This window comes from Pseudophryne corroboree, chromosome 3 (assembly GCF_028390025.1).
Source record: "Pseudophryne corroboree isolate aPseCor3 chromosome 3, aPseCor3.hap2, whole genome shotgun sequence".
Taxonomy (NCBI): domain Eukaryota; kingdom Metazoa; phylum Chordata; class Amphibia; order Anura; family Myobatrachidae; genus Pseudophryne; species Pseudophryne corroboree.
In genome coordinates, this window is record NC_086446.1 from 75,457,754 (window position 1) to 75,465,269 (window position 7,516).

The window sequence follows — 7,516 nt, forward strand, 5'->3', positions numbered from 1 at the left end:
TCTGCGTTCCACCTACTAATTAATTAAATGACTCCTCCTGCTTGATCTTTCACTTCAAAAATAGGAGTCAGAGAGAGGGCTGTCTTATTGGTATAGGCTCTCCCTCGAGCCGCACCTCCCATCTGACTCATACCGCGTCATGGGGCATGTCCTCTTGTTTCGCCCCATCACGCCTCAACAATGCTGGACAGGAGCGCAATGGGGTGTGTCCTCCTGCTCTGATGCACCACGCATCATCAATCCTGGGTGGGCCGGTTCGGCTCCCAACCATGCGCGTGGCGCATCATAGAGGTTGCTAGGTAACAACACGCGATACAGCACGTACATCCCGACGCGCACCACCACGTGATCTCAACTATCTACATGACGGAAACCGCATCTTGGTATCCTAGCAACCTCTAATATCGGTCTGTGGCGTCCTGATGTCTTGGCAACCTCTGATATCGGCTTATGGCTCAAATGGTGTTGTCACCTAGCAACCTCCATGGTCAGCGAGCCCACATATGAGACATTGCCTGTTAGTTTCCCCTCCCCACTGATCCAATATATATAAATGATAATCTGTCATTAAACACCATATTCTCAATTAGAGATACATGTTGGATTTGCATATGCATTTATTGTTTTACCATTTCAAGAGTATTATAGGAAACATAATAGACTTCCATAGCAATTATTTTTATGACATGGATTTTGTTAAAAATATGTCAGCTCATCCATCATTGGTATTCTAATATAAATTCATGACTATGACGTAATATTTTACAATGAAATCACCCATTTTCCCTCAAAGAGACCTCCAAATGGTCAAAAAAAAAATGTTTTTGTTATTTATTATTTATTAATTTTTTATATTTAATTTTTTATTAATTTTATTTAAATTTGCTTGTGGATGCTAAAATCATTTTTATACTATATGTGTGTGTTACTGTCGCATTGCTCTTCAGAATATTAAAATAAAAAATAATTTGAAATTATAAATATATCTCGTACTGAGGACCATGGACCACTGTGATTGTGCTAATATGTGAGACTGTTATATGTTTCTATTATAATAACATACTTATTGTATATATCTTTTAAGTGGTATACTTATTTCCAACTTTTATAATAAATTGTGTGTTCTGTTATAGTGGGCCATAAGTTATATCATATCTCATAGTGCAACCTATATACTACTTAAATTCGACTATATTGAATGTGTTTCATGTGCAATAAAGTGAAGTGAATGATTGAAATATTGAATTAAAAATGCTATTAATGAATTGAATACTATCATTAGACCTCCTGTTAACTTATGAGGAATATAAGATAGACCTATACCATTATTTCAAAAATTTCTTTTGGAGGAAAATGGATGATGGTAAATTTAGAAATTTTAATACAGTCTCATAGATATAGGCATACCTACACATGCCCCCACCCACGTGTATATACACACATATATGCATACATATACACACACATGCATGGGACCTCTTAGTAAGCGATCTCATTCCATTGTATAATTTTTTGGTTCCAAAACCCCTGAACCAGATATGAAACGGAAGTGCATCCTAGTTGATCATGCACTCCTAAAATATAGATGTGAAGACAATTGTGCTGAAAAACTCCTCCATCAGTTCAACCCTTCATCTTTTGAGGCTTCAACTTTACAATAATTGCATTTGAATTTTAAGGCCAAATAACAAATAAACAAGGAAACAGAAGAATATGTCAAAAATAATCTCATAAAAAACACATGGTAACATGACTTATGGGCAGTATGTTATTGTTCTACATAAACTAAATGTTTATAACCTGAATGCAGCCCTACCGATGAAAATTGAGAAGGAAAAAAACTTAAAGGAATGACACAATGTCTATATTTTCATTAAGGCCATTTGGATGGAGAGTATTAAGGGTGAAAATCCAAAAAGATTCTCTTCTTGAGAGCAGACGTTCTTTATCGCCTCCTCTGGGGCCTAATTTAATCAATTCCAATATAGTAAATTTTAGATCTTTTACATTGGAGTTATGAATTTCAGAAAAATGACGAGGTAAATTGTGATTAGTCACTTTATTTTTTATACCTCGCAGGTGCTCCTGGATTCTAAGTTTGAAATTGCGTTTTGTTTTGCCTATATACATTAGGTTGCAACTACAGGTTATTCTATAAATGACACACTCACTATTACAGTTGACTCTATCTTTTAGAGTGTATTCCATTCCATTTTCATGTTTCCAGGAGAAGGTGGATTTCTCCATATGCTTGCAGCATATACACCTATTACATGGGAAATATCCCATAGTTTTTTCCAACAAGAAATTTAATTTGGGTTGAACAGTGGATTTCTTAGATTTCAATGTACTTGGAGCTAAAATACTTTTCAAGTTCTTTGCCCTTCTGAAAACTACTTGTGGTTTGGGAGGAAGTGAAGGTCCAAGAATTGGATCTTTTAATAAGATTGGCCAGTGTTTATCTAGTATTTTAGTAATTAAACGGTTTTCTTTGTTGAATTGGGTTATGAAAGGCCTACATTTAGGGTCCCTTTTCTTTTTGGGAATTGGATTTGAAGATAGAAGATTCACCCGATTTATATTACTTGCCTTCTGTATGGCTTCTTCAATTCTAATCTGATCATATCCACGTGCTATAAAGTTTTCCTTCAGTGCATTAGCTTGTATTATAAAGTCACTGAAGGTGCTGTAGTTTCTCCTCAATCTGAGGAACTGAGAATAGGGAACTCCTTCAATCCATTTCGGATGGTGGCAGCTTGCTGTTGGAATGAAATTGTTTGCATCGACTTCTTTAAAAAAAGTCGATGTTTCAACTTCCTTCCCTACTATGCTTTCTAATTTCAGATCTAAATAATCTATCAGATTTGTGTTAGTCTTAAACGTAAATTTTAAATTGAAAGGATTAACTTGAAGATATTCCATAAACTGTACTACACTTTCTTCGTCTCCTTTCCATATGAAAATCAAATCGTCTATGTACCTTCGGTATAATTTGATGTGACTTTTCTCATATTCAGATCCTTATATGAAAGAGTCCTCCCATACTCCCATCAGCAGGTTAGCATACGATGGGGCAAATTTAGTCCCCATCACAGTTCCCTGCTGCTGGAGGTAATGGGAGTCCTCAAACCTGAAATAATTATGTTTTAGTATAAAATTTATACTCTCCAAAATAAACTTGGTTTCAACCTCTGATTTTTCTGTATCAGCTACCAGGAAAGATCGCACTGCTTCAATACCTTTCATGTGGGGTATAGAGGAATACAAGGCTTGTACATCAATTGTAAGCCATCTTTCTTCAATGCCCCACGTATATCCGTCTAACGCCTGTAACAGGCTGGTGGAATCTCTCAAATAGGACGGTAAGGTTTTCACGTAAGATTGTAATTTTAGATCGATATAATGTGAAAGATTCGCTGTCAAGGAATCTATTCCCGAAATGATTGGTCTTCCGGGGGGAGACTGTATGTTTTTATGGACTTTGGGAAGATGATAAAAAATGGCGGTGGTTGGATGTTCCACCCATAAATAATCAAATTCCTTTTTGCATATTACATTATTTCTTTGTGCATCATATAGAAGAACTCTTAAATTTTCTTTAAAGCTTTTAGTGGGGTCATCTTCAAGTTTAGTATAAGTTGATGCATCATTAAGTATATTATATGCTTCTTTAAGGTAGTCAGTTCTGTCCTGTAGAACTACAGCTCCCCCTTTATCTGCACTCCTAATAATGATATTATCCTCTTTTTTAAGGTGATTTAAGGCTTTTTTCTCTTCTGGATTTAGATTGGAAGTATACTTATTGTTTTTTATTTTTAATTCCCTAAAGTCGTCTTTAACTGACTCGTAAAAGATATCAACATTACTTCCCCTCGACTCCACCGGGTAAAACTTGGATGGGGGAGCTACTAGCGGTTTTTGTGGTTCTTGTGTAACCGAAACTGGAGGGTGTTTCAAAAAATGTCGCTGCAATGTAAGAGACCTAATATATTTATTTAGGTCGATAAACAAATCGAACTTATCCGCATGTTGGTCAGGTGCGAATTTCAGTCCCTTATTTAATAGCGCTGTTTGTGGTGCGCATAGTTCTCTGCCTGAGAGGTTGATGATCCCGGTTTTTGTCCCATTTTCAGATGAAACAATGGGCGTCTTTTTTTTGGGGATCTTTCTCCCCCCTCTTTTGCCTCTTCCATTCCAAGGCCTCTTTTTCTGCCTTGGGGTGTGGCTGAATCTATGCCATCTCCTAAAAAATGGTCATTAGGTCCATTTGGTGAAGGTGACCTAAGAGTTTCATATTTGTTAGTATGGAAGAAGGTGTCATATCTATTCGAAGAACGGCGCCTTCTCCTCTGGTCATGATAAGAATTAATTCTATTCCTATATCCATTCCTGATGGGGTATGGAGAACGGTAAGACGGCCTTCTCCTATCTCCATATCCTTGATAGTAACCATCCCTCCTCCTAGGATTCGTTCTTTGATCATTTCTGTGGTTATATCTCTCTTGTTGGTATACATTAATACCACGGTTATGGGCATGATGTGCGGCAGGGTTATCATTCTGTCTCGCATTTTTTGCCCAATCAAATATTAATCCTTTTTGGTAATCTTCCTTATCCCTAGAGAATTTGTTCTTTTTTCTCGAGATAATTTCGCTTTCTGTTATATCAAGTTGGTTTTGAAGTTTACCAACATCATGTATAAATTCCTCGCTAGTTTCAAATTTAGTAACTGAAGTCTCTAGTTTCATTAGTTCCTCCTCTAGCTTAGTTAGATCCCTTTTCCTTTCTGATATTAATAATCCCATTAATTTCTTGGAACAGTCTCCTAAGATATCGTTCCAGATTTTCATAAAGGGTTCGCTTTGTATACCGTATGTTGGCTTTTTCAATATGCGTAGTCCCCTAGGGACTCTCCCTACTTCAATATATTTTTCTAGTGTCACTATCTCATACCAATTTTTCATTTCCTTTATGGACAGTTTTTCTATCATATTTAATTGGGAATAATAATCTTCTTCATTACTAATAGGTGTCGTACTATCTATATCCTCTGAAAATAGATTTTTACATTTATGTGTTCTTGATGTCCTATCCTTAAAAATAGGCATACTGGCAGCAATTACAGATACACAACAAAATAGATACAGAAATACACAAAAGTATCTTTATCTTGCGCCAACTCAGGAGCGGCACACTGGGAGAGGTCTTTGTTGGAAAACCTCAAAAACATACAGAGAAAACATAAATTCCCAAGTGCGCTAATAATGAAATGTAGTTACACAAATCTTCCAGCGTTTATTTCGTCAGAAAATGTAGACTGGAGGATGTTTAGATCTGGGGACCTGTAACAGACACCCCTCACCAAAAAGTCACCCAAACAAGAGGCCAACAGGCCAATTAATAAAAAGTTTTTTTTAATAACATATATTTGAACATATGAATTTTGGTACACAATTCAAGATATAAAATTGTATCAATAAAACACAGCCACAACCAACATGTTTGTAAGATGGATTCTAGATACTCCCTCACCTTTTTCAAGGTGCGAGCTCGAAGGGAGTATCTTCACAAACTAGGGTGCGCTTTTCTGACTGACAAACCCAACGCGTTTCGTCTTATCGACTTCATCAGGGGTAACTTGTTTGGGGAAAAAGATAATGTTCTATTTGAGAAAAACTGCTATTGTGAGATAGGAATATTATATATACATATATGTATATATATGTATAGACACATATATCTTTGTGGTATGCAAAGCATTTTTTTTCCTATATATACCTACCACATATAGGGAAAAGGATGATTTGCTCTTGATAGATTTCTATGGCAGATCGTAACCTGAAATATGAATAACACATTCTAAGATGTGTTTATTTGATGGAACTACTAGGACATTATTCTTATTATCCATTTTAGTGTTACAAATAGTGACTAAGACATACCTCCAAATAGGGATTAATCAAATTCTCCTTTATTAGAATTTAATGGGTAGAGCTCCTATATTCGTGCTTCTGACTGGAACTTAAATGGTTATCCTTTTTGTATATAAAATCTATAGAATAGTGTTTTTATAAGCACTGCCTAATAGAAAGAGAAAGGGAATTGGATGTAGACCATTTTTAATGGTTTCCCACCTCATAGAACCTATTAATTGATCATAAAAGATAACATACCTTAAAATTGATCAAGCAAAGTTCCTTAAGGGCCGTCTAAAAAAACTCTTGATCATAGTCCATTGGGACTGTCGGCAACCATATGTCGGCGTTTTTGCAGACTGCTAAAGAAATACACAAATATTGGTATTTATATAGAAATACCTGTCCATGTAATTTATTACACGGTCAAGCCAATTCTACTATAAGTATACCTAAAGTGTGGTCTTCTGCTCTTATAGTCAAAATTATTTCTGGTTTCAATGTTGACTCACGTGAAATTCTGAAAGCTTTCAATTACATTTTTTTTAGTGTAAGGTGTGTCAGTCATAGAAGATCACTAGCACATATATGAGTGTACATACCAAAACTTATATGGCTGGTTTGACAATCACAAGGATAAAAAAGATGCGACTTCCTCAATAGGTCTCAAGGAATAGATCCTTTCAAAGAAATGGAAACATTGTTGTTGTCAAAATAGAGGGCACAGTTCCAACCATAGGGATAGTAACAATTTACAATAAGTTTCACAAAGTAAATTTTTTTCCAGAAAAACACAGCAACACTGTCATTATTTATAAGAAGGCACAGTTCTAACAAATAGCTAAAATCCAGCAGATTTCAAAGTCATTTTTATCAGAAATCAGAGCATTATTAATACTTATAAAGGCCCACTTTTAACAGCAAGAAAAATCTCAACTCCTCGGTACCAGACCAGCAAAAGAATTACACTCATGATTAATAGTTAAAGCCTTCAAAAAGTGAAACAAATAGAAATGATGTGAGGACTCACCCTGGAGAAAATTTGGCTGTGTGTGGAAGTCACAGAATGAAGTGGTAATTGATGCAGCTGTTATTTAAGCTGCTAGCACACTTACATCACTTCCTTTAATTAGATAACTCTTAATGATTAGATCAGCCTGAATAGAGCCAAAAAACTTTATTTATGAATCCATATTTTTCTTCTATAGGGATCCTTAGATGGGAGTAATTGTTTAATGTGGATTAAATATTTAATTTATACTTTAAACAGATCTTTAGTCACTTTAAAGGTGCTAAATTACTTACACCTGATCGGACAAGCATACTTCCAGCATGCGTTCCAATCTGCGTTCCACCTACTAATTAATTAAATGACTCCTCCTGCTTGATCTTTCACTTCAAAAATAGGAGTCAGAGAGAGGGCTGTCTTATTGGTATAGGCTCTCCCTCGAGCCGCACCTCCCATCTGACTCATACCGCGTCATGGGGAATGTCCTCTTGTTTCGCCCCATCACGCCTCAACAATGCTGGACAGGAGCGCAATGGGGTGTGTCCTCCTGCTCTGATGCACCACGCATCATCAATCCTGGGTGGGCCGGTTC

General features: G+C 36.1%; 1 long non-coding RNA gene across 1 annotated transcript; it reads right to left on the reverse strand.

Moving 5' to 3' along the window:
• Window positions 1–6,202: 6,202 nt before the first annotated feature.
• Window positions 6,203–6,992, reverse strand: LOC135057503 (uncharacterized). Its single transcript, XR_010244168.1, has 4 exons — window positions 6,946–6,992; window positions 6,518–6,595; window positions 6,368–6,442; window positions 6,203–6,277 (listed from the first exon to the last, which is right to left on the reverse strand). It is a non-coding gene; the product is annotated as an uncharacterized LOC135057503 (long non-coding RNA).
• Between the last annotated feature and the right edge of the window lie 524 nt (window positions 6,993–7,516).